Source organism: Danio rerio, chromosome 1 (genome assembly GCF_049306965.1).
Source record: "Danio rerio strain Tuebingen ecotype United States chromosome 1, GRCz12tu, whole genome shotgun sequence".
Taxonomy (NCBI): domain Eukaryota; kingdom Metazoa; phylum Chordata; class Actinopteri; order Cypriniformes; family Danionidae; genus Danio; species Danio rerio.
Window position 1 is genome coordinate 40,627,501 of NC_133176.1, and position 27,500 is coordinate 40,655,000.

Genomic DNA, 27,500 nt, shown 5'->3' on the forward strand with positions numbered 1-27,500 from the left:
AGAAATAGGCCAGTAGATCTAGTCAAGGATCTTGAGAGTAGAAGAAACTAGTAGGTTTGTTTTTTTGGGGGTGTGAATTTATATTTAATCTCTTTGAACAGAAGAGAGGTCAATTTTCATATGTATTTGAGGACAACATTCATTTAAAATTCCCAAAGAAATGGTTATTATTACAAATATTATGAATTTATGTACTGTTTCACAGTTATACACATGCAGTTGAGCAGTTGGTTAGTTATGACAGAAATGCATGTCATTATTGCTTTCACTTTGCTCAAGAGTTTGAGTTAAAAAACCTGCTGGAAAACTCAAGTTTGTTCATTCTGGATTGAAATGACAAGAATGTCACTTCTAATCAGTAATTACATTTTTTAATCCATGCGCTAAAGTATAAACACTAGCGCTGTATCTTAATAAATGAAGCTGGCGGGGAGAATCATCCATATGATAGCTGCGCAAACATGGAAATTAAAGACAATTTGTAACCCAAACAGATGCAGAGACAAAATCAGCCAAGCATCATATCCTCTCTCCATCACTGCTTCTCTAGAGGCTTTTAACAGATTAAAGATCTAAACCGACTTGCTATGACTTTCACATGGTGTTTTTATGGGAGTTTCTGTAAATTCTATATTATGAGGGAAATTCAGAGCCATTTGTCAGTTAAATAAATAAATTATATAAAAATCTAACTGTAATATTTGATGTTACATTTTTATTTATTACTAATTTAATAATTTCGTGAAGCATTTTGGCTTAACTTGCACTGTTGCATTATAATGTATAATTAATATATAATAATTGCAATATAATATATAATAATAATATAATTAGTTTTGGGTATAGATTATGGGTAATGATTTTTTAAAATAGATTTTCCCTTCAGACAAAGGTAAATATATTAACTTTATTTGTTTATAAATTTAGTGATTTATCAAATCATTGCCTTTGTACTTTTTGACTGAATTGCCTTGCAACTTTTAATATTGTTGTTGCTTTTTAGCTGTCTTGATACCCCTTATGCTTTGAGAGAGTTTACTTATTTACAGTCCTTTGGGAGCAACATAATCTTATGGCAAGTTTTTGATTTAGTGGCTAATTTGTATGAATTCATTCGATCTCATTTCTGTAATTTAGTAGGATTTGCTCATCCCCCAATGATGGTTGGGTTGAGGGGTGGGGTTTGTTACCACACCTCCTTATTAAAATCGTACAAAAAGTTTTTGTACAAGTAAATGTGTATGAATTTGTATGAATTAGTCACTAAATGACAAACATAGTTACATTTCTTCATGAGATCAGGCTGCTGGGACTCAAGCGTCAATGAAAAATGCAATAGGGCTGTGCAATTATTCAAAATGGCGTTTCTGTGTGGAGTTTGCATGTTCTCCGGTTTCCCTCACAGTCCAAAGATATGTGGTACAGGTGAATTGGGTAGGCTAAATTGTCCATAGTGAGTATGAGGTGTGTGCCTAAATGTAATATATAATACGGAATGCAAAAATGTGTCACTTAGTGGTTATTTACATAAACATTCACTTGTTATGTAATATATTAACCAATAGTTCAAAATGAAAAGGCATGTGAAACCATAAATCGGATCCATGCCTCTCTTAAAGTGACAGTGCTCTATATTCATGCTGCCAACTGTTTATATCATTATTAAAAACAAATGAAACAAACACTCACGACTTCACTGAATGATTTTTTGCAGCTGTAATAAGAAACAAATCAAGTTTTATTCTCAATTTTTCATGTTTTCATTTCTCGAATTTTTTATTTATTTATTTATTTTTTTTTTTTTTATTTAAGTGGGCGACACAGTGGCGCAGTAGGTAGTGCTGTCGCCTCACAGCAAGAAGGTCGCTGGTTCAAGCCTTAGCTGGGTCAGTTGGCATTTCTGTGTGAAGTTTGCATGTTCTCCGCTGCATAAAAACATGCTGGATAAGTTGGTGGTTCATTGCGCTGTGGCGACCCCTGATTGATAAAGAGAGTAAGCTGAAAACAAAATGAATGAATGAATGTTTTCCAAGTTTTTTTTTTTTGTTAATTAATCTTGAGAATCTGCTAAATTTCTTAGGTATCTATATAATTATAAATACTCAATATATCGACTACATTTTGGTAATTTGGCCCAGTGATAATCATTTAAATACTCATGATTACAATTATAACCAAAATAATTGTGATTAGGATTTTTCCCTTAATCAACAAGCCCTAACATTCAATTGATTGTTAATATTGTGGTTCCTCGTAAAGCCCAACACAATCACTGTCAGCTGCACTGTTAACCAGCTTTACGGTGGGCATGTTTCACTCGTGACAAGTGTGACCTCACGCAGTTGATTTAAATGCAGTAAATCTACACATGCTCTAAAAAGACGAGCCATAAATACGAAAGACATCGGTCTTCCAGTTCCAGACACTTGGGTTGAGTCATCGGTCAGAGCTGCCTTTTGAGACGGCAGTAAATCTGTCAGGCGTGCTCTTCATGTCTCTGGGACATAAAAACACCAAATAGAACAATCAAGGCGGAACAATGTTCAACCTGTAATATAACCAATTGCGCCCCAATTGCCTGAGATTGAAAGCCTGCAGTTCTGTCATTCAGGAATATAATTTCTCCGTCTGCACTCGACTGCTTTCACACCGCCGTTTTGATAGAATATAGCTGGGAATTCATTTCAACCCAAATTGGGCAGCAGGCAAACTTAACCACATGATTATTGGCATCGCTCACAAAATCATGTAATTCATTCAGAATGATGATGATGCTGAGAAAATGTGTCGCTATATAGGGCTGCAGCATCTTATTTATCCTAATGTAAACAGTGCAATTCCATGAATGTTTTTGGGTGAAAATATTAGCATTCACCTCCTTAACTGCTTTCAGCACCTGCCTTTCACCCGCAGGGAACGAAGCCTGTGCATTTGTGCTAATTCAGGTTCAGCCTGTTATATCTACAGGTGGCTTCCTCCCCCTAGGAGCCAGAGACTTTTTTTTTTCTGAGTCGATGCTGTGCTGTTTTAGCCTTTGGAACTCAATAGGTTTTCTAATGAGAGCACCATCTGTTCAAAACAGCCCTCATCTGTTCTCAAGCTAATGTATATCTTATTGGAAACCCGTGCTACTAAAAATACCTGGCAAAATGGCTTAGTCCTTCTACCTAACCTGGCGCAGGCTCCCCCACATTGTAATTAGACCAGGCCCGCATATCCATCAAGCAGCTGATGAGAGCATATTTGATATGACAGAGAACAGTAAGCCCATCTAAAGGCAATTTAACTGGGAGAGAAAAGAAGTATTGGGAGAGAATTTGAAGGAATCTAAAAACATGATTTATCATCCTTCCAGGCTGAAGAAGTGTATAATATCTGCATGATTGCACAACAGAGTCGTGCTGATTGAGGAAGAAAAAGCAATTACAGTTTGATTTGATGACAAATTAGCTGCAGTGTAAAATGCACACTTTGTTTTATGAGGTTTACGTGTCTTACAGTATGCATGATAACGTTTTGTGTAATTAACACTGCTGCTGGATGACACGGCAGTGTGCTAAGTTCTATCATGTAATCAGTTTATTCAAAATTATGTAAAAACACAGTTCGCACATGCAGTGCATTGAAATGGTGTTTTCTATGGTGTGCATGTTTTTTTATTTTTTTTTAATAATTTTTTTTATGAGCTGTTTCTTAATTCTAAGAACGCAGAGAACAGACTTGCGTTCTTATGGAGACCGGTCTTGCCAAGTTACCTTGAAAGAACGAACTCTGGAGACCGCGAGAACAGAACGCGTTCTGTAAGAAATGAGATGCTGTGTTCTTCCCGATGGTCACATAGGCTTTATGCGCTTTTAACCGAAAATTATGTAAACATTACAGCATTCATACAACGATTTATTGTTTTTCTCCTTTTCACAATATATACTATGCATAAAGACCTTACAGATATACATTGCGCAATGCAAATAAAACTAATTGTAATACGAATTTCAGCAAATAAACACCCTTAATGTGCCTTTAAAAAGATTTTCATGTTAATATTTACATTTTCATCGTTTCATTTATTAAAACTTCTGAGATAAATAAGTTATATCTCTGAACTTTAATAATAAATCTATTGTAAATGCTGCACTTTTCACCTCCTTTATGGAGCAATTACTTCTGGGACTTGAGCAAGTTTTGCGTTCAAGCCTGCATCGGTGCGTCCTCTATCAAAAAAACATAATACTGGAACTTTCACACGTTCTTTGTTCTTGCAGTCTTGAGTTTTGGAACTGAACTTTGGCGGTTGATGATGAAATTACACAAGAACATGAGGATGCAAGAACGCTGAAGAATGCATATTGAGAAACAGCCATTGTGATTTCAAAATGTTTCACTATATAAAATGAACCTATGGTGATGTGAACACTCATGTTTATCCAAATAGCTTTATGTTTTATTTTTTTGCATTATCTTGGTTAGCATTGTCGCCTCTGAGCAAAAGTCTCGCCTGGGTAAGTTGGCATTTCTGTGTGGAGTTTGCGTGTTCTTCCCGTGTTTGCATGGGTTTCCTATGATTGCTCCGGTTTCCAAAGACATGCTCCATAGGTGTATTAAATTTTCCATAGTGTATGAGTGTGTGTGAATTGTTGTGTATGGGTTTTTCCCAGTACTGAACAAAAAACAATTCACGTGTGTGTAAACTCCTCACATTGGTTAGACTAACATAGTTTATTTTCACTTAGCTTTCATGCGTCCTTATTTTAATTTATGGTGATGAGCAATAAGATATTATAAGCGAAAAGCTGGGCTTTTATTTTAAATGATGACACCTACAGACATCGTCTCTAAATATAAATCAGAAGTAAGATTTTCTCATACATAGCAGTTGGCTTATATATTATGGGCTTTACGTTATAGAGAGATATAACATAAACCAAGACTGCTGTTCGATCAGTTTTTCTAATGGATAAACAGCTATCGTTTATAGTTAACATACTTTCACTTTCATATTTGGCTTGAAACGCACATTTACCAGTAGGAATGACATCCCACCCTGCTCATAATTCTCTCTTTATATAGCCGTATATATGACTATTACATGTCCATAATACACTGTGATATAGCCTGGTTCAGATTGTTAAGCTTTCTCACTACAATCGATGCCCTCCAGAGTTCGTTTCAATCGAGTGGAGACCACATCATTCTGGCAAACTTGGACCGATTGTTTTGGCACAGATCTGAGCGCGATTGTTGGATTCACATAATGGCAAACGAAGCAACTGGGGAAACGTGCCAGGTTCCAAAACAAGAGTCTAGTTGTGAAAGCACCCTAAGCCAAAGGAAAAGGAATCAGGTTGTCTGCGGGGTCCTAAAATGTCTTAAATTCATTGAAATTTTGTCTTCTAGGTTTTAAATAATTGTCTGGTCTTAATTTTTCTATGTCAATGTAATGCTACCCAACACTCATCCAATCACTAACAATCCTCCTATAGAACTTTTAACAAAACCCTATTTCTAACTCTATTTACAATATGGTTCAATTATGTTCCTTACAATCTTATTTGTTTAAAAAGTTTCTGTGTATTTATAGCCCATATTTAAAATATATATATATATATATCCTTGAAAAATGAGTACTGTATACAACTAGGGTTTGCTTGTTTTGACAATTTATTTACAACATCTGGCTGAGAAATAACGACTTATAATATAAAAAAGTCCCGTATAAGTCTGAAATTTCATTCATAATGGTCTTAAAAGGTCTTAAAGTCTTAAATTTGACTGTGAAACTTGCAGACACCCTGTGAATGAATGAATGAATGAATGAATGAATGAATATTTTTATTAAGAACAAAATGGCTCCACTTCCACTTACTGTGTCGTTGTTTGGTTCCTTGAGTTTAGTTTTGATGTTTAATTTTTTTTTTCTTTAATGTATGACAGTAGTGGTTAGTTCATGTGTTTTTATTTTTTTCTGATGGGATAGCTATCCCATCTTGAAAAGGGTTGTTCATTTAATTACAGTAATCATGAAGCCTGCTTTGAACATTTATTACACCCACTGTGTGATTTATGACAGAAACAGGATTAGAAACACATTAGGGCGTTAATAATTTAAAAATAAATTATTATTATAAAATAATTTAACACACTGTCTGGGTTAAGAAGAATACTTCAACTGTAGATTTTAATTAGCTAGCATGGGCATTTCTGTTGCCACCATCCTGTCATTCTGTACATGCTGGATGTAAAATGTGCTTTGTTCAAAATCAACGATCCACACTTCACCGGAAGTTTCTAACTGGCTTAAGAACCTTTAAAGTGTAAGGTCAATTGGACAGCCAAAACACATAGAACAGTAACTCACGTAATCTGGTCAGGTCCAGTGTTATCAATGATCAAAATCAATCAAAATCAATTATCTTTACTGCCTTATTGATATACAACACAAAGTGGGTATAAGACCGCACAAGAAGCAATGCATTGAACTCCATTTTCCCCTGTCATGTCTTTAAATGATGACAGTTTATTTTACTCTAATCCTGACGGCGTTATAGTGGTTACACAATTTTTCATGTCGTTTCACATTTAAACAACTAAACAAATGTTTGTCTATTTAACTGATTGAATGTTAATTACATTACAATTTTGATGCTGTAAAAGAAACCTTATGAAATTGAATATAGTCACATTAAGCTTTCACCAGAAGTTTATCATTGGCTGAAAAACACTAGCTGTGCATATAGCCCATTGATATCATATGAATTGTTTGATTAGTCCCACCTGTGCCTTGGTTTTACCTGTCATTATCTTGCTTTTCTGTTGGTTTTCATTTCTCCAGTGCATTCTTTGTATGCTTGAGTGTGTTTGCTTTCTTTTAATAAAAATACTCTGTGGAAATAAATCACCTTCTCTGTGTGAACTAAGCCATGACATATTTTCTTTTAATATTTGAAAAGAATATTTCATAATACTGTAATAACAGAGAAGGCAGATGTATTAGATTCTTTGACCATTTTATAACAAAACTTACTTACAGTTTATACTACATGCCTGCTGTTGTAACTTTTATAAAACTTTATGAATTAAATATGGTTGATTTGGAATTAATCTCCAATATAATAGCTGAGGGAAATAATTGGACTACATTAACATTTTGGTTCTCAGGATTTGACGCTACTCTTCACAATTTCTTTTAAAGTCTATGGTATTGTTTTCCCACAAATTTAAATATGAATATTTTAGTTTAGCATTTATTTTAAAAAGTGGGTCAATATAGCACATTCCATGTTTTTAATAAGAAGCATACATAGTGTTGAAGTCAGAATTATTAGCCCCTCCTGAATTATTAGTCTCCTGTTTGATTTTTCTGCAATTTTTTATCTGCAATGTTTATTGGTAAAAATATATTTTTAAACACATTACTGAACATAAGTTTTAATAACTCATTTATAATAACTGATTTATTTGATCTTTGATATGATGACAGTAAATAATACTTGACTAGATCTATTTTAAGACACTTCGATACAGCTTAAAGCGACATTTTAAAGGGTTAACTAGGTTGATTAGGCAGGTTAGGTTAATTAGGCTAGTTATTGTATAACGATGGTTTGTTCTGTACTACATAAAAATATAAAAAGCTTAAAGGGGCTAATAATTTTGAAAGCATTTTGAAAAGTTTTTTATATATATATATATATATATATATATATATATATATATATATATATATATATATATATATATATGTATATATGTGTATATATGTGTATATATATGTATATATATATATATATATATATATATATATATATATATATATATATGTATATATATATGTATATATATATGTATATATATATGTATATATATATATATGTATATATATATGTATATATATATATATGTATATATATATATATGTATATATATATATGTATATATATATGTATATATATATATATATATATATATATATGTATATATATATATGTATATATATATATATGTATATATATATATATATATATATATATGTATATATATATATATATGTATATATATATATATGTATATATATATATATGTATATATATATATATATATATATATATATATATATATATATATATATATACATATATATATATATATATATATATACATATATATATATATATATATATATATATATATATATATATATATATATATATATATATATATGTATATATATATGTATATATGTGTGTATATATGTGTGTATATATATATATATATATATGTATATATGTGTATATATATATATATATATATATATATATATATATATATATATATATATATATATATATATATATATATATATAAATATATATATATATGTATATATATATATATATATAGGGGGCCGATAGGGATGCTCATAATTCTGACTTCAACTGTATGTACTCACTATATTTAAATAAGATAAAAAACATGGAAAAGGCATTTCATTTAAGGTGCAAGAAAAACTGTTTTTACTTGATGTTTACACTACCTGACACTGAAACCAACATGAGTGCATGTTTATTTTTTATTTATTGCTAGTGTCACTCCAAATACATGCCATTGACCGGCGTCTTCACTCTGTATTATATAACACAGCAACATATTCATCTCTGCCAGAAAAAGAAAATCCTGCCAGTTTAATGCCTTCATTTACAGTTTCTTCCTTGTGCATTCTTAATTTAACCGACAGAAATAATTGGCGAGTTTCAGGCACATTTTAATAAGTCGGCATTACTGGATTATTTATAGACTCCCAAGAACTAACCCTGCGAAAATGAAATAAGCATTATTTATTTATTTCTGTAATTTCCATTAGAGGATTTGCCCACTATTCCATTGAGAAGGTACCATACCTTGGGTATTGTTTACCCCAAATAGTCGATGTAATTGGCTCTCTGAAGTCAGAAAATTGCTTTAATAATGCCCTGCAGCTCGCCAGCGAAGAAGATATTAAAAGTAAACATCCTCATCAAAGGAAAGAGGCTGCCACCTGAGGTGCCTCAATACATTAGACTCTGTTAAAGAGCTACGGTCTGAGGCGCTTCCACTGTCTGCTCTGCCCGTACTGAGAGTTAATAATGGTTTCAGAGCAGTCCACCTCGTAATAAATGTTCTCCATGCCCTCAATTAACATGATTATAAACCACTCTTGGATAGTGTTTATTGAATGCCATTCTTTCTGTTCGGATAGCCACACAACATCCCCAGTTGTACCTTAAACCACTACAGCGTGCTCCTGTATCCCATATTTAAGGCTAGATGGCAGGTTAAGTGAAATCAATGCAGCCAGATGTTATTTAGCAGAGGCCACCCGAAGCCCAGTTTGCCACGGAAACTCGTTGTGATTGAATAGATGAACAACGAAACCTCCCTGAACGCTCCTTTTGCTTTTTCCTGCTGTTCTTCGAAATAGCATTTATGTTATGGTCTCCCATTCTGGCTTATTACAGTCGACAGATTTTGTAGAAGAGGTTAGACCAGGTCCTGCCAGAGAAAAGGTCACCTGTCCACAATATTCCCTTTTCTCCACCCGTTCTCCTGTCAGCACATAGATATCATTACCCGTTATGACTGGTTGGGTTTCTAAGCAGCCTCGCTTGGTTCTCAGCATGCAGTATTAATCATGCCCGTGGGGCTGTATGATCTTCAGAACAACCTTTAAAAGACCTCCATTTCTGGCGGACTCCAGCCCCCGAGTGTGTGAGAGCGCAGTGTTGAGTTTATCAGTGGCCACATGCTTCAGTTATACAGTATTTGGGCCCGCAATTAGCCTTTGTTAATGAGATGGAAATGAATTCAGAGAGGCAGTTTGGGTCAGGTGGAATGTATCATGATTATGATAATCTGACAAGCCCCTTAATTGAGGTTTGGGTCAGCTGGGCTATTTATTGAAAGTTAAACTGTGTTTATGGGTAGGAGGATTACATGCTCTGACGTACCGGATTAGAGGATGAAACCAATATACAGATGACATCAATTTATAAATACTTTGAATTTCTGAAATAATAATAATAATAATAGTAATGATAATAATAATAGGGATTTTAGCAAGTGTTTACTTAGTAGGCTCGTGCGCTAGTAATAATTTTGTGAAGCATTAGAGAACATCAGTGAATTACAAAATGTTATAACTAAAATGTTTTGATCACATCTTTGGCCACAGAACTTCTGATCTCTCACACTTCACTGTGGTCTCTTCTTCATTATCTTCCACAGTTCAGACTGTAGTGAGTTTCTTATTTATAACTTTGTTGCCAAGGAATTCTAATTCAGGTTTAGATCAGGACCCAGGCCGTTTTATCACTTCATTGTTTTCAGAATTGCTTTTAGTGATGATGATCTTTGCATGTGTCACAGTAGCTAAAATACATACAGATGCTGTAAGAACCCTGTTTATACAGTTTATTGGTGTGACTCGCGCAAGTGATAGTCTCTTTGTTGCAACCATCGTACACTGTAAAAAAAAAATGCAGGGATCCACACAATTCATTCATGTTGTCCCAACACAAATTAAGTTAACACTTTTAACAAATTTATGTGGATTGAACATAAAATATTAAGTTGTCTTAATAAAATATTAAGATTTTTGTTGTTTTAGCTCATTTTAAATAGGTAGTTGGGAACGAGCAAAAAATTAATTTTTTTGAGTGTACTTTTATATCCAGTGTTTTGATGCTATGATGCGAGCGGAGTAATCACCTCTATCTATTGTCCAACCTTATGACCTCTCCCAGAAGTTCTTTCAGTCTCCCGCTTATTCGTAGTGGCTCTGCTACGCTTGCAAATTAGATAAAATATCCAGAAATCATGGCAATGAGAGAGAATAAGAGAACAGATTACGGGAGGCATAGTGATGATCTAAACATTACAGGTGCTAGATTAAATTCATAGATCAGTAAAGATTTCTCAGGTGCAAATCCCCTCTTTCTTGTTGACCGATCAAGCTGCTGTGGGGATCTTTAGAGCTGCGGTCATTGTGCTACTATCAATAGTTGGAGTTGTGCAAACTATGGGAATAGACTGATTTCACGCGGCCGCCATTTTCAAAAGCGAAATCGAGGCTGCGGTGGTAAGAAACCCGGAATTATCATTGGGAGTTACATAGGAATGTTGTTTAACTGGCTATATAGCTTATCAGCGAAGAGAAAGTGACACAATTTTATCAATTCACCGCCTTCCGGGTGACCCGGAGGTCGGTTCTGAATGAATGGTGAATACAATAAGGGATATCAGAGCTCATTTTCAGCTAAGTTAAGGAAAATGGCACTAGTTAGCGAATCTTTAGCTAATTTTCTTTCCCAAACACACGTTTTAGATGCTATTTATCAAACTCGAGTTAATAAACTGATTCTTTCATTATATTAGACTTGTCACGATACTGAATTAAAAGAAAAAAACATAAATTTCCCGCGAACATAAAGGCACTGTTGATGGCTTTCTTAAAACAGTGCTGATTTGCCATTGTGGTCACGTGTTCAACAGAAATGATTGTGATTGGCCGAGAAGGTCATCAGTTCACCGCTGTTTACCGAGCACACGCACAACACAGACAGAGGAGCGATCTTCTTGTTGATTCAACTAAACTTCAAGGCAAGGCTGCTTCGCGCTTCAGTCTCTGTGTATTTGTGTTTGCACTGGGTGAAGAGCAGTAAGCTAAGTGCAAACCAAACAGAGACACGGATACTGAAACGCGAAGCAGCCTTGAAGATCAGTCGATTCATCTGCGCTCAGCAGCAATTCCATGTTAGCGGGAAATAGCCGGGTTTAAAACTTCAGTACCGGGACAACACTATTACAGACAGCACGAGGGTGTGCTGCAGAGGACTGTAGTGTTTTATCGCTCACTGGGTTACATAGACTGAAGCAGGAAAGTGTCCTTACGGTGTTTAACTGGTGCCATGAACTGAAGCCCAGGAGGACACTTAAGCGCATCACTGAGATTGTGTTGTTTGATGCTAAATTGCTTTTAATTGTTTAAAATAAACTTACTAAATAATATTAAAGTGATGGTTACATAATTTCTGCATTTTAAAATCATGGCAACAGCTGGAGGTTTATAGTACACTGCATGTTACTGCAATGTTTACAGTGCTGGTCCTATACTTCCAGGTTTCTTCCCACCTCAGCCTTGCTTTGGTTCTTTAAAATGGCGGCCGCGTGAAATAAGCATATGGCCTTGCATGTGTTCAGACCTGAAAGTTCTGTGTTTTATATTGACAGTTCACTAAAAAAAACATGTAAACATATATTGAACTTGTAATATACTTATTGCAATAATTGATAGTTTATAGACCTGTTTCCTGCCTCTTACCATGACATGTCCATGCTAAATGGTCCTAAGAGCATTTATCGTATGCAACATCCCTCACTTATTCTCTTAGTTAAGTAGAAATCTCTGTTTAAGTAGGACTATTATACTTAGAGGGAAAATGTGCTTTATGTAATGGCAAAGTTATATAAAGCTTGAAGCAGAATTAGTACTCTGTATCGGCTGATCACATGACACGAAATCGGTCCTCGGTATCGGCTGTAAAAATCTTGATCGGAGCATCTCTAATTGCTTTACATATTTTCTGTCTGACTGGGTTCATTGTCCTGTTAAAGAAATTGCCAACAGGCAACAAATGTCTCTTGGGAAAGAACTGCATGCTCTTTTAAACCATTGGACGTTTCAAACCTGTGATTTAACTCTGGAGCCGGGTTAGCAATGCATTCTGTCAAGTGTGAAACAGAGCAATGTTTGCTTGTTGCTGCTGGATGCTTTGAAACAGAGACGGCGAATCAAAAATTGAGAATCGAGGTATACATTATTTCACAAAATGTGTCAGGTGTAAACAGCAGCCAGTGCAAGGTTAGGTTAAGTAAAAACTTAAAGTCAGAAATGTCTAAAGAAGGTTGTCTGCTGTTCCTCTGCAAATACTGTATGTGGTTTAGAAATACAGTATGAAAGGCCTGTTAATTAGTATTCAGAATTTCCATTAGCCCCAGGTATATCCTTACTCTGTTCAGCTCTGAATTGGCGAGCAGTTCCAGCAGCAGTGTTAAATTGATTGGCCATTGAGATTATCTCTGTTTCCCATCCTCTAATTTGTCTTTGGTGAATATGTAGATTTGGAATGACCAGCTTCCCAGAGGTTTTCAATTCAGAATGCCTCACAATCTGTTTTGGTATGCGGTGATAATTTGGGGAAAAACAGGAAAGTTAAGCTGTTATTTAAATAGAGTTTGTCAAATAATCCTTTTTTTTTCACCAAAGTGCCACATTAACAATAATAAAAGTGATCAATCACTTTTGTGATTTTGTGACACTGAAAGTGTTCTTAATTTTTAGCTCGGAACATGCTCATAAAGTGTAGGTTGCTCTCTTCTGTTGTATTGGTGTATGCAATGTTTGTTCGGTCGCATTTGCTAATGCTATAATGTTCACTTATGAGTGATACACACACTTGGATTTCTGTTCCATAGGATTATCAATGCTATTTAGTTTTTTTTTTTTCTTAAGTCTTTACTTAACAGGTTTATAAAGGACATTTCATTTTGACTTACTCTACGTACTGTACAATGCTGTGAGCTAAATGCCAGACCTAAAGGTAACTGAATAATATATTATATTGGAGTTCAGCTGAAAAAAAAAAAGTTATTTCTGGACAAGAATGTGATGCTTAAGTAAAGAAAAATGTTAAAACATTTTAAGTGTGTAGCAGTGATGTAGTTAAAAACAAATAACATTTAAAGAGCCCCTATTATGCATTACAAAAGGTCATATCTTGGTTTTGGGGGTCTCTGACACTCAACAACACTCTGATATCAAAAAACACTTTGATTGTCTTTAAATATGCATTTATATTTACCTAATTATCCCAACAACTCCCGTATGATTTGTTCTGTGATTCTTTTTTTCCAAACCTCTCCTTAGCGTGAAGCTAATCTGTACTGATTGGTCCGATGACCCAGTCTGTTGTGATTGCCTGACTGCGTTTAGCGCGAGATGGAGAGAAACACTGTAATCAGAGCACAGAGTATATGTGTAAGCCCAATGCAGGAATGCATTAAAGCAATTCAGTTAAACACAAGCATATACTCTTTTCTTAACGCTAACCCCAAGTAACAACGACACACATTCAGTGTTAATCCACAGAGTGGCAAACTCAAACTTAAACTATTTTGACACTTGACTGCACCACACATGTGAGGAACAGCTTATGGTGGCCAAAGTAACACACAGCATGAAGATCACAAGCACAAAACACACTTAAATCGCTAAAGGAAGAGCATGCATTGTATTTTCAACGTGATTTTGGATGTGATATGTGAAATAGCCCATACAGATTTAACCTGAGAGATACATTACAAGCACTGATCTATTACAGAGACAAGATTACAAGTTACCACACACAATTTAGTACATATTTTGCAAACTACAAAAAACCAGACAACCATTTCAATCACACTTCATGTTGTGTAGGAAGGAGAAACACATACAGGATCTGGAGGAAGAAGAAACTGGTCCATACAAACTGTTTAACATTTACCGACTAAGTCCCATACATCAGTAGTCTTTGCTGATCCTTCTTTAATAACAAACAGCCGGCGAATCCTGCGCTGCTGGGTAGGTTATTGTATCAATCATCAGAAAAATGACAGGAACAAACACTGCACATGGTTGGCTATGGTGGTGTTGTTGTAAAAATGAACTTCAACCCCTTTATTCCGCACAGCCACATGTCTGGCTATCTCTCAGTGATACATCTTCTGAAGAGAAAGGCGTGTTCACATTTTATCGGAGCCGGCAGTCCATATTTAGTATTGTTTTGCGTCGACATCGATACAAACAGGCAAAAGATCCGGACGAACGACAAATCATTTAAACAACTCTGAGTTGAATATTTTATTAAAAAACAAGGTGTATTTTTAAATTTAACCCTCAGCTGGATGCTTTTGTTCACTTAAAGCTGTGTTGCACACTGCATGTAAGGTGATTTTCAAAAACACATAATACGGGCTCTTTAATTACAAAAATTGATTAAAACCCTTTTAGATATATTTTTAAAAATATATTTGAGATGTCACTTATTTTTGGGACATAACCTATATATTTTTTTAGCTTTTAACTTTAAAATATACTTATTATTAGGAAATATCTGTATACCATTGCATATATAAATTGCTTTTTTTATTATGCTCTTCTTTTACTTTTATCCAAAAAATGTCTTTTAACTAGTATAATATCCTGTTAAAAAGAATACTTTTGCATTCACTGTCATACTGTTGTGATCAATGCATGTCATATTTTGAAGCCAGCTGTCATTTCATTTCTTTTCCAGAATACTCCAGCCTCCATGACTGTCCTGCCCTCGGCCCAATCAAATATGATTTTGAGAGGTGGATAAATCCGAGCGATGCCTGCCACTCATTCAAGTTCAGCTTCAGATCTTACCACTGTCAAACCGGTTTTGAACCGAGGGTCCACTGCAGGAGATGAAAGCTGGGGATAAAGCCATACAGTACTCGCTGCCCGAATCGATCCTGCAGCCGCCTGCATGTGCATAGATAAGAGAGAGGACAGCACGCGGATCCTCCAGAGCCCCGCTGGAAAAGAACTCCCAGGTTCATCTCCAATCGAAAATACATCTCCTAACCGAGTTTTACAGCACAGCCAATCAATGCTCTTAAACTTCAAAGCAGGCCTGCCGACGTCTCGCAGCACATAATCAGATATCGACAGGTGAGTTTCTCAGCGTGATGGGCCTAGATGCGAAACTGAGTGCAAAACTCACTTACGGTCCAGGTACTGAAATAATGGTAAATCCATGAAATGATATATAAGACATGCTTCAAAAACCAATTTAAATCATTTTGCTTTGATTACTGCATCAAAAAAGGCCCTGTTAAAAAGAGAGACGGTTTAAACTGTGACAAGGTCAAAGAACAATGCGTCATTTATCTCGCTTCTGTGATATGCTGACATTTTATTAGATGATAATGATAAACTGAGAATAAATATTCAAGAAAAAAAAAAAATGATGACATGAAGCCTGGCCCACAGAATGAGAAGATGCAGGAAGCTTATACATATTCAAAGTTTCAATGCTGCTGCAGTGTTTTGCATTCTCATGCTTGATCTTGTCTAATCATTTCAAGGGTAAAGAGTATTAATTAGCAGATGCAGGTCTCGCTTTATTTACAGCCATAGCCGAATGTCCTTGAAGGCCTTTTTATCTTTAAAAGACAAAGAATTTGGATCAGTTTACATTTCACATTGAGGTCGTGTGAAGGGCAGTTGTCTAAATGTGCCATAAATTTCAGCATTGCTAAAAGTGTTTTGAATTAGGGGCAAATTTACTGCACACAGTATTATTCTCTTATCTTCACAAGCTCTTGGATGAAATACTGTATCCTTTTGCTGAAGTCACGAGGGAGGAACAAAGCTCCCATAAGGAGATTTTTGTATTAACCTGTTATCATTGCGTCAAACGCTGCTGATTTAACTTCCTCCCGCTGTTATGACAAGGGCTTGGATTCACAATGCAGCATTTGCGATTGTCTGATTTGATGACAGACACATTAAATTGAGTAATGACAGTGTCAGCTGCCTTGATTATGAGGTAGTAAAAGTAATGGGATGTAGATATTTCCGGGCTGGGTGTGGTGTTCGGGAGGAAGGAACTGCATTACTTCATGCTTCAATGTTGAGTGTAGCCGGCTCAATAAAGATGAGCATTTTTCTGGGGCCATTAATATAAAAAAACACACTTGAGTTTTACGTGGTTTTCGTGAGTGCTGAAAGTGTTATTAAACTGTTCACTGTGTTGTTATGGGGCTTGTTGCTGTTTGGCAACAAAACTGTTTCACAGCTGTGCTCAACAAAAGTGTGGGATGGTTATTGACAAGGTCTTTTGAAAGACCCTTTTGTTTTCGTTTCTTTTCCATGTTAACAGGATTTTATCCAGCGACGTACTGGCAACTGATTTAAGCCGAAGCATTATTGTTAAAGGTGATTTATTTTCAATGATAATATCATTTACAAAGATGTCAGATCTAATTTGATGGCTAGACGGTGACTTTGTTGACAAGCAAATGTTAAGCTACCCTCTCAAGAATTGCATCTCCCAAGTTCTATTAGGGCGGAGCACAGGGTTCTGGTAATAAGATTATCACACTATTAATAAAAGTATTGTTTGCTTCTAGCATTACCTTGACTTTAGAATTAAATTGACAATTCTATTTTTATTTCAAGCTGGTAAATAAAGGTAACTATAATACTTATACTTGCAATATAAGGCAGAAAAAGATTCCAAAAAATAAACTAAAACTATCAAAAATAATGAGTATTAACAGATAAAATATGAATATAGAGCAGTAAATAGAGAAACTGTATATAACAGTAAATAAAAAATATATGTAATATATTGAAAACTACAAAACTTAGAACAGGATTCATTAAATCTCTTTAAGTAAAAATAACTTTTTGTCAAATGTTGTCGTTATGTAAAGCCTATGAGGAAAAATTTAAGGTCACCTCTCTGTCAGTTATTCGCCAATCTCCCATTCACCCTCTCTGCACTCCAATCAGAAACATCCTTGCAGTATTGAAGGCGTAGTAGTAACATTTAAAGCCAACAGAGAAAGAGACTTTTTCCCAACCATATTTGCATAGAGAGTTTCTAAAAAGGTTCACACTCTAAACTGTCATACTGTACAAAAGATTCCCTCTGAGTTACACTAGCATACCCGTTTTTCTTTCTGCAAGCATTTGATATTTGAAAGAAAAGTAGTCCAGTGATTCATTTATTATTATTTAATGGTGTAGTTCCCCTTATGATAGTCATACTGTATGCCATGTGTCAAACACACCTGGGGTTCGTTCTTTGTACTTTGCTTAAATGATCTAGGATGATTTGGCAGATCCTTGACCTTTTAATCTTGATAACTGATCTCTGACTAGTTTGGTTCTTTAAACAAGTTCGCGAATATCTGGATGAACTGATCTGAGATCGCTGCGTGTGTTGCATTGGAGTATGCCCCCTTTTGAAAATCAAAATTTTCATATGAACTTGTAATAATTAGTCACAAGTGTGACTGTACTAAAAATGTTACATTAAATCTTGAGGTCAGGCTGGCAGTTCTCCAAATTAAAAAGAAAGGTTTTTTTGTTACGCCATGAAGGAGAGTAAATGACACTTTTCCTTTTCTGGTGAACTTTCCTCTTTAATATCGCTTTACTCATTAGTATGTGTGTCAGAAAAAGAGATAAAATGTGCAGCCATTATTGCCTCTAATGTGATCAAGGCCATGTCATCTGGGATTCTTGCAGAGATGTCACTGCACACGCTTCCTCCCCTGGTAAAGCGGTGGTCCAGGTGAGGTGCCTGGCCTTGTTCATTACTCTTCATTAGTCTGGACTTCATCCCTCAGTGGGACTCAATGACGTGATCAGGGGAACCGCTGCATTTTCTCCGTTCTAGAGCTTTCCTGCTCTCGGCATGATAATGAGCCCATCACAGACTCCATGTTCAGGGGTCATGGATGTCATTTCCCTCTGCAGACAGGCTGAATCTCTTTCTATCATACTCTGCTGTGAGATTTTCCATCTTCTCGCTTCACTAAACTCTCCCTTAGTTAAGCCCGTAAGAACAGAGGAATTTGAAGAGCTGTGAATATTACATGCTTCTATCTCTTCCTCTGAGGTCCCTGGTGGAGGTTTGAGTATATGCAAGAATTATTGTATGTATTCTATTAACAGAGCCAGTTGAAAAGGACCCAAGTTTCTATCTCAAATATCTGAAAGCCTGTCTGCCAATTATGCTCCCACTTTCTGCTAACTGTGATTTTCTGTCCAACATGGCCTCTCTTTTCACACATGAATTCTGAACGATTAAAAACTTGCTTTAGAAATGACTTTTATTTTACTTCTGAGCTTAAATATTGCAGTTTATAGTCTAGTTGACTGAATTGGCTTATTCTAATGTCGTTCCAAACCTTCATTACTTTTTGGTGTGTTCTTCAGAGATCCAAATGAAAGTCTGTGGTAACCTCTTGACAACATTATACAATATTTTTTTGTCTGTTTTATGGTGGAAGGCAGTCATACAGAATGAGAATTTATGAAGTCAGAAGGTACATTTTTTTGGAAGACGTCCTTTTAATTAAATACTTGTTTTAGTTATTCTTTTGTATGTCTTTGAATAAACCCAATTTACAAACTACTGGTTTTGAAGTACATGAGGGTATGTATATAAATAATGACAGCTTTTACATCTGGGCGGAACTAACTCTTTATGACACTAAGAGCTAGATTCACCTCTTTTAGGTTACAAAACTACAATATATTTGCAGTATAAATGCTGAAATGTTGTGGATAGATATTTATGCCCCAACCTTATAGTACATTTTAGAACTTTCCTTTCAAATATAAAATTTTAATAAAAATGTAAGGATATTTAAGTCTAGCATTTATATATATATATATATATATATATATATATATATATATATATATATATATATATATATATATATATATATATATATATCTTTTTTATTCAAGGACTAACTAAACATGTGATGCTTCATACATACATACATACATACATACATACATATATATATATATATATATATATATATATATATATATATATATATATATATATATCTTTTTTATTCAAGGACTAACTAAACATGTGATGCTTCATACATACATACATATATAAATATATATATATATATATATATATATATATATATATATATATATATATATATATATATATATGAATATATATGAAGCATCACATGTTTAGCTAGTCCATGAATAAAAAAGGACAAGGATAACATTTTTTCTTTTCGCCACTCACCACTCATAAATGTTTGAATTTTTGTGCATGAGATTACTGTAGAAATGTAAATTGTTTGCCTTTTATTGGTGTAGCGATTTAAGTTTACCCACAGCGTCGCACACACACGGATGGAAACTAAACTAACTAAACTGAGTTCTTAATTTTGCTGTAAAAATGATGATGGTTGTCAGGCTGGTTTGTTTGGTGTGTGTTGTCTTTTTTGGCATAAAATTTGAGGGAGTTTGCCCAATTCATCATGCGTTATTGATGTTGGCCATTGTGCTGATTAGCTGTTCAACTATGAATCAGATCGTGAGAACAAAAAATAAAGTGATGGACTTAAGCAACTGATGCAAATACAGTAATAAGGGAACACAAAGAAGCTGGTTGTTGTCCGTTTGGTGTGTTCATGTGCAGCTTTTTTTGGTCCAGATGTGACTGTATGCAGCCAACAGATGGCGACAACTGAGAAGGTTTTTATTGCTGCTTGTTTGACATCAGCTTGTTGTGTTGCGTGTCCTTAAGTCACTTTGGGAAAAAAGTGTCTTCTAAATAAATAATTGTAAATGTGAACAACTGTACTTGACTGGACTCATTCATTCATTCATTCATTCATTCATTCATTCATTCATTCATTCATTCATTCATTTTCTTTTCAGCTCAGTCCCTTTATTAATCTGGGGTCTCCACAGCAGAATGAACAGCCAGCTTATTAAGCATATGTTGTACGCAGCGTGTGCCCTTCCAGCCGCAACCCAACACTGGGAAACACCCATACACTTCCGCATTCACACACATACACGTCAACCAATTTAGTTTATTCAGTGCACTTGTACCACATGTCTTTGGACTGTGGGGGAAGCCAGAGCGCCCAGAGAAAACCCACATGAACAAAGGGAGAACATGCAAACTGATAAATGCAGACTGACCCAACCAGGGCTCGAACCAGTAACCTTTGTTCCCTTGACTGGACTTAAATACCTTAAAGTTATTATATATTATATATTTGTGAAACACAGGTTCACTCTAACAACAAACAACAGTTTACTGACAATGTACTGTGTAAAGCTGTACTTTGTTTACACAAACACTTGTGAACACCAGATGTTTTTATAATGTGTTTATTCACTGAACAATGTTGTCCAATTCGTTGAGTATACAAAGTTATTTTAGATCCTATAACCTTAAAAATGCAGGGTTTTAACAAACCACATACACCAATGAGCTGAATGATTTGCTGCAGTCGTATGCAAAATTTGATTCTGTCCATAATTTTGTTATGTGATGGTGACATCATTCCACGGTTACAGCTTCAGCCCTATTTCTATCCATTTTGTCATCCTCTATTTCTATCTCTCCCACTCTCCCAGTGTCAGTGTAATAGAGCATTTGATTTGAGAGTCTTGGAAAGACTGTGCTGTTATTGATAAGATCGGCCACCTGCCGCGACCGCAGTGATGAACGGCCCCAGACTTTCATTACTGAACACCAACACATTTATAAATCTTTCATATGACCAGCATAGCCAAAACATCCAGTCCTCTCTGAATGTGCTCAGTGCACATCACTCTTTGATTAGGACCAGAAAGGTCCAACATGGTACAAAGTAATGTAATATTTATGCGAATTAGCCATTTGATAAGCAAGCCAGACCATAAAGAGACACAATGTCACTGACACATGCTGTTGTCCCTCAAATATAAATGTCAGCTTGTGCAAAGCCTGTGTTCAGGCTTAATCTAAATTCACTCACCTGAAACATTTGGTGAACATAATGGATTTGAAATGGCATGTTTTCAACTATAGGGCAAAAATAATAATGTTTCTTAAATACTCACTCAAAGCCATTGAGGATTTTTGAATTGCACAAATGATGAAATTACTGTTAATAGGAGTTATTTATTATTGCATTCAATCATTTCCTTACCCTACGATCCCATCTTCCAGGCTATTTCTTCCTCATGCCTTTCAGAACCTTTAAAATAATGATTTTCTTCCTCCTGAAGGAGAAGCATTCTGTATAATGACAACTTTCATAACCTCTCTCACTCTCGCTTCGCATGCCGGTCTGTGATATTAGCTCGGAATAAGTGACAGTGCGATACAATCTGCTTTTTATCCAGCTCAAGATTTTGACAAGTGCAATTAAAGCTCCTTTAGCTGTCGTCTGATAGGACAATGCACATTCACCTGCTCTCGTCTTGATGTGCAACGTCTCTGTGTTTCTCGCTTCTCTCCGCCACTTATTGTGTCTGCCACACTTCCTCTCGCTCACTGTCTCAATCTCTCTTTAGCTCAAATACATATTTCAGCTCAGGAAACTGATGTTCGCTTGTCAAATATGTCTCATGCCCCCTTTTTTTCCCCTTCAAGTAATATATGATGGTGTCTCTCAATGTCAATGAGGTCTGTTTACGTTACATGTATAGCTTAACATATTGTAGTCATGTTCCATGAGATGACAAAGACATGATCAATCATTTTGTCAGTTGCGATATATATATATATATATATATATATATATATATATATATATATATATATATATATATATATATATATATATATATATATATATATATATATATATATATATAAAAATCTGGCATATGCACAGCATACTCTATTGTGATTGTACACACTATATATATATAAAAATCTGGCATATGCACAGCATACTCTATTGTGATTGTACACACTAAACGATAGATAGATAGATAGATAGATAGATAGATAGATAGATAGATAGATAGATAGATAGATAGATAGATAGATAGATAGATAGATAGATAGATAGATAGATAGATAGATAGATAGATAGATAGATAGATAGATAGATAGATAGAATGAATGAATGAATGAATGAATGAATGAATGAATGAATGAATGTTCTTGTGTGCATGCTCAATGCAGTCTGGTGGAATCTTAATTAAGAGCTTTCCGGTAAGTGACAAAGGCAAGTAGGAAAAAAAGCAGAGGTGAGTTTCAGACTCGCTAGTGGAAGAGTTCTAATTTCCAAGGATTGAATTACTGCTATTGATCCCAAAAAAGCTATTAATAAATGTATTTACTCTACATTCAGAAACTCCCCAAGGCCAAGTCTGAACAAAGAACTGTGCTAAACAACATCTTGAACCTATTAAGTCATTACTCTGTGGATTCAATAGGTTTTTTTCTTGAGCAGCACACTAGGCAAAATTGATTTGTAGTTTCACTTGCTCTAGCTTGCAATGGCTTGTGACTTACTCATATTTCCCTGGATTTCATGGTCACACTATAGTTTTCACACATGCATGTCTGAGGACACGTCACTGGGGGAAGAGATTGCTCTTACATGCTCCGCAGAAAACTCCATTTACACATAATCACACTCATCGTCTCATCATTCAAATGGTTCAGAAAATTAGTAGTCTAGGCATGAATGATAATGAATTCCATGGCTATTAAATGTCAGATGAATATTGAGGTTTTTTTTTTCATGAAGACAATGAGGTTATTTAATGATGAAGATATTATATGAATTTGTAGAGAGTGAAAGAGAGTGAGAGTGAAGATTTTTTTCATTATTTACTGGAATGTGTCATGATGCACAGTCGGTGGTCTACTATTTTTACCTTTTGTTTGGCAGGATTTTACATGCATATTTGTTCTTGTTTAATGTAATAGTATTTCTGAAGGTTGTCTTTTATTTTGGTGTGTGTGTAATACATACACACATTTACTAGCCAGGTTAACCTCGCTAGTACTAGAATTGACTACTTTTTGCCATCCTAACTTTCATTAATTGTCATTGGATAGATTTCAAGCTAGAAACATTCCTCAGAGATTTTGGTTCATTTTGGCATCACTTTAGTATCACTGTTCCTGCAGATTAGTCAGCTGGCCATCCATAATGCAAATGTCTCACTCCAGCACATACTGTGGAAGCCATTTCAGTTTAGTGAACATTCATTCAATTAATTTTTTTCGGCTTAATCCAGGGTCGCCACAGTAGAATGTACTGCCCACTTATCTGGTATATGTCTTGCGCAGCGTATACCCTCCCAGCCGCAACCCAACACTGGGAAACACCCATACACGCTCTTTCACACACATACACTACAGCCGATTTATGTTAATTATTTCACCTATACCGCATGTCTTTGGACTGTGGGGGAAACCTGACACCCAGTCTTTGGACTGGGAACCCGGAGGAAACCCACGCAAACAGGGGGAGAACATGCGAAGTCCTCACACAAATGCTAACTGACCCAGCCGGGACTCAAACCAGCAACCTCCTTGCTGTGAGGTGATCATGCCACCCACTACACCACCATGACGCCTAGTTTAGTGAACAAATAGAGCAACATAATCTGAGAGATAGATCTGCTCTGGTTATAAAGGGGTGCGTATGTTTGGCAATAATACTCTTGCTTATTAATGGTGGTCAGTTTCAAACAAGTGTGCCGCAAGCCTACGTTTGAGTGAAGGTTTCGGCCGTTAGATCGCCCCCTGGGGGCTGGCTGCAGTACAAGTCATAAAGCCCGCCTCCTCCGTGTTAATGAAGGAGACTTGAGCCCAAATAAAAAAAAATATTACACTTGCAATAAAATGTCCCGAAAGATAGTTCTGGTCGATTAAGGCACTGGTTATTGTGCTGAAATAGGTGCAGATCTTCATTTTTGTAAACAGTTTGTTTTTAGCAGTAATTTAATGCTGGGCGTGTCATCGTGATTGACAGCTGTGATTGACAGTTTCTCAAAGCGCGGCGTCTGAGCTTTGGCAGGAGACTGAAGTAGACTGAAATGTTATTATTCGATTTCTGTGTTATTTTACCATGACAAAATGAGTTCAGCAGTAAACTATAGTTTCTGACATACATGATCCTGGTGGAACACTGTTTATTCGCTAAGTTCAGGCCTTTTTTCGGGCTTTATTAGTTTGCTGATACACGCCTAGCCAACCAGATAGCAAAACACAGTTCCGGCTAGATTCTCGCCTGCCGGAGACTTATCTCTTAGAGCTCAGACTGACTAATGTTACCTCTGCTGGACCTACTCCGGATGCCTGGACTCACTACCCAATTCCAGCCCGAGTCAATCGAGCCAGATGCGGTGGCCGAGCGAGCAGGCGCTGCCGCATGCGAGCCGAAATCAGCCCGCGACGCCGCGAGTAAGTTATGGGCTGCGGCCCGAAGCTGGCGCGATTGAATATATAAAACCCTCATATTTGTTAACGTTATTACATCCATTTGTGTTGATATGACAGCAAACGCATGCTGAGAAGTTCGGGGGGCGTAGTTGATTTTACATAAAGCGTTTGATTGGAAGCTCGACTCTGCTCATTTTCGCGGCTCCTCCTCTGGCTCCATCAGACAATCCTTCTGCGCATGTCTGGCTCCAATTTCAGCAGTCTTTTGCGACAGTTTGTGCCCGTCAAGCAGGCGTTTTGCCCTCAAGGCGTTCAATGGGAAAAAGGGCTGTCGCGTCGTCCATATTTTTTACAGTCATTGGTTTCAAATAACAGGTCCAAAATGTACCATGGAAATCTCCCCCACACCATTAATCCATCATCACCAGCCTGAGCATTGATACCCGGGCAGAATGGATCCATACTTCTGATTTGCGCCAAATTTGGACTTTACCATGCAAATGCAGAAACAGTGTGAGCAGGGCTTTAGTCTGTTTAGTTGCAATGTGACATTTTAGCCACGATTTTGTCATCTCAGACAAATTTGGGAAATCCTAAAAGATTCCTGAAATCCTAGGCTAAAATCAGTGATCTTTCATCGTTGGTTTGACATGTTCACTGACATCCGCTTAGTGCCCATTGTGATCAGAATTTTCCTCTGCAGAAGTTCTTGCAGTGTCAGAAGATTTCAGACACTTTCCTGCAGTGTGACAGCTGCGATGAGCATCAAGCCAAGAACCAGTAGGAGCTCTGAATTTGATGACGAGATTCATGCGACTATTCAAATGACACCGGGGAAATGGTGAAATATTTTTTTCTTCCTGGTTTTATTATTGAGACACGCCGTGTGCAAAATTGCAGCTACAGATTGTTTACGTTTGCTTTGAGGAATCATATCAGAACGCAGGATAGTGAATGTGTCACGGATGGGTGACGTCAAACTACGGGGGAGTTTTCTTTCATGTTTGACTCGTCTTCATTGTCATTCAGTCTGACTTTATGACAGCTGAGATCTTACAGTGTGACATGGAAGCCATGTCCGTGCAGTCTGACATGCTACAATCGTTCAGGTTTATAAAAAAAAATTGCAGTGTGAGCCAGCCTTAAGCATTTTTTTCAGTCTTCTGTTGTCCTGTTTTGACAAGCTTGCACAAATTGCAGTCTCAATTTGTCATTCTTAGCTGACATGAGTGACTTCTGCTGCTGTTGCTCATCTGCTTAAGTGTCGGATGTTTAATGTTGTTACAGTGTAGATGGCCTGTTGCAGACTTCCGTTGTAACAAAAAGGTGCTTACAGAACTTCTACTCATTGATATTTTCCATTTTTTTCTGGACCATTCTCTGTCATGGTTGCATATAATGATCCTCCATTGGTTTTAACCAAGTTTGTTATACGTCTTGAAATGCAATTTCAACCTTGAGGGCCGATCACTGATACTTTTTAGGATTTCAAAATGTTTTTAGGCTGTATTCAGTATTTTTGGGTCTGTGAGTATGCGATCGTGTTTATGTACTGCTGCAAATGTACAATTCTGTTTGCCTGCATACTTTCATGATGATACATCACCGTGCAGTCTAGGTTGTGACAGGAAAGAAGAAAGACATGAAGAAAAATAGGATGAGTTAGATAAAGAGATGTCAGGAAGCATCCATCACCTGTTCCAGTTGAGACATACCATTCCTGTGAGATATAAGAAATGCAAATAAACATTAAAGCTGCAAGCAGCGATGATAGGGACCTCGCACCCGGGCTCACCGCCGCCCGGTGGCCTCAGGATGACAGAGAACAGCGAACAATAATAATTTAAGCCGATACATATAAAGAACCTGAGAAAATCACAGATTTATGCCAAACTTCCTCGTCAGCAGGTGGTGCTATAACTGTGACTCAAGATTGGCATGTAGATGTCTTCAGGAGAGGAATCTTATCAACCATGTGAATTTTCAGGCAGATCGTATATTGTTTGGCTGAGGTATAAGCCAAACTACCTTTTGTCAGCAGGTGGCGCTAGGACAGACTCAATATTGTTATGTAGATGTGTTCAGGAGAGGACTTTTATTAACCATGTGAATTTTCAGGCAGATCGGACTTTGCGTGGTTGAGATATAATGCAAACTACCTTCTGTCAACAGGTGGCGCTATTTCTGTGACTTAAGATTGGCATGTAGATGCCTTCAGTAATGAAATTTAATCAACCATGTGAAGTTTCAGGCAGATTGGACATTGTGTGGCTGAGTTATAAGCCAAACTACCTTCTGCCAGCAGGTGGTGCTATGACAGACTCAATATTGTTATGTGGATGTGTTCAGGAGAGGACTTTATCAACCATGTGAAGTTTTAGGCTGATCCGACTTTGTGTGGTTGAGTTATAAGGGTTTCCTGTTCCATGGCGAAGCGTTGAGGTTTGTCATGCCGCCACGGACACGCCCCTCAGTAAAAACTCTGGATCT

General features: G+C 36.2%; 1 protein-coding gene across 5 annotated transcripts in view; it reads left to right on the forward strand.

The window, feature by feature from the left end:
• galntl6 (polypeptide N-acetylgalactosaminyltransferase like 6) overlaps positions 1 to 27,500 on the forward strand; it is a 727,623-nt gene that overhangs the window by 106,498 nt on the left and 593,625 nt on the right. For all 5 annotated transcript variants that reach the window (XM_073948271.1, XM_073948265.1, XM_073948277.1 and 2 more), the window contains exon 2: positions 15,366 to 15,766. The gene's annotated coding sequence lies outside the window, so the exon portion shown is untranslated. The remainder of the gene's footprint in view (positions 1 to 15,365; positions 15,767 to 27,500) is intronic.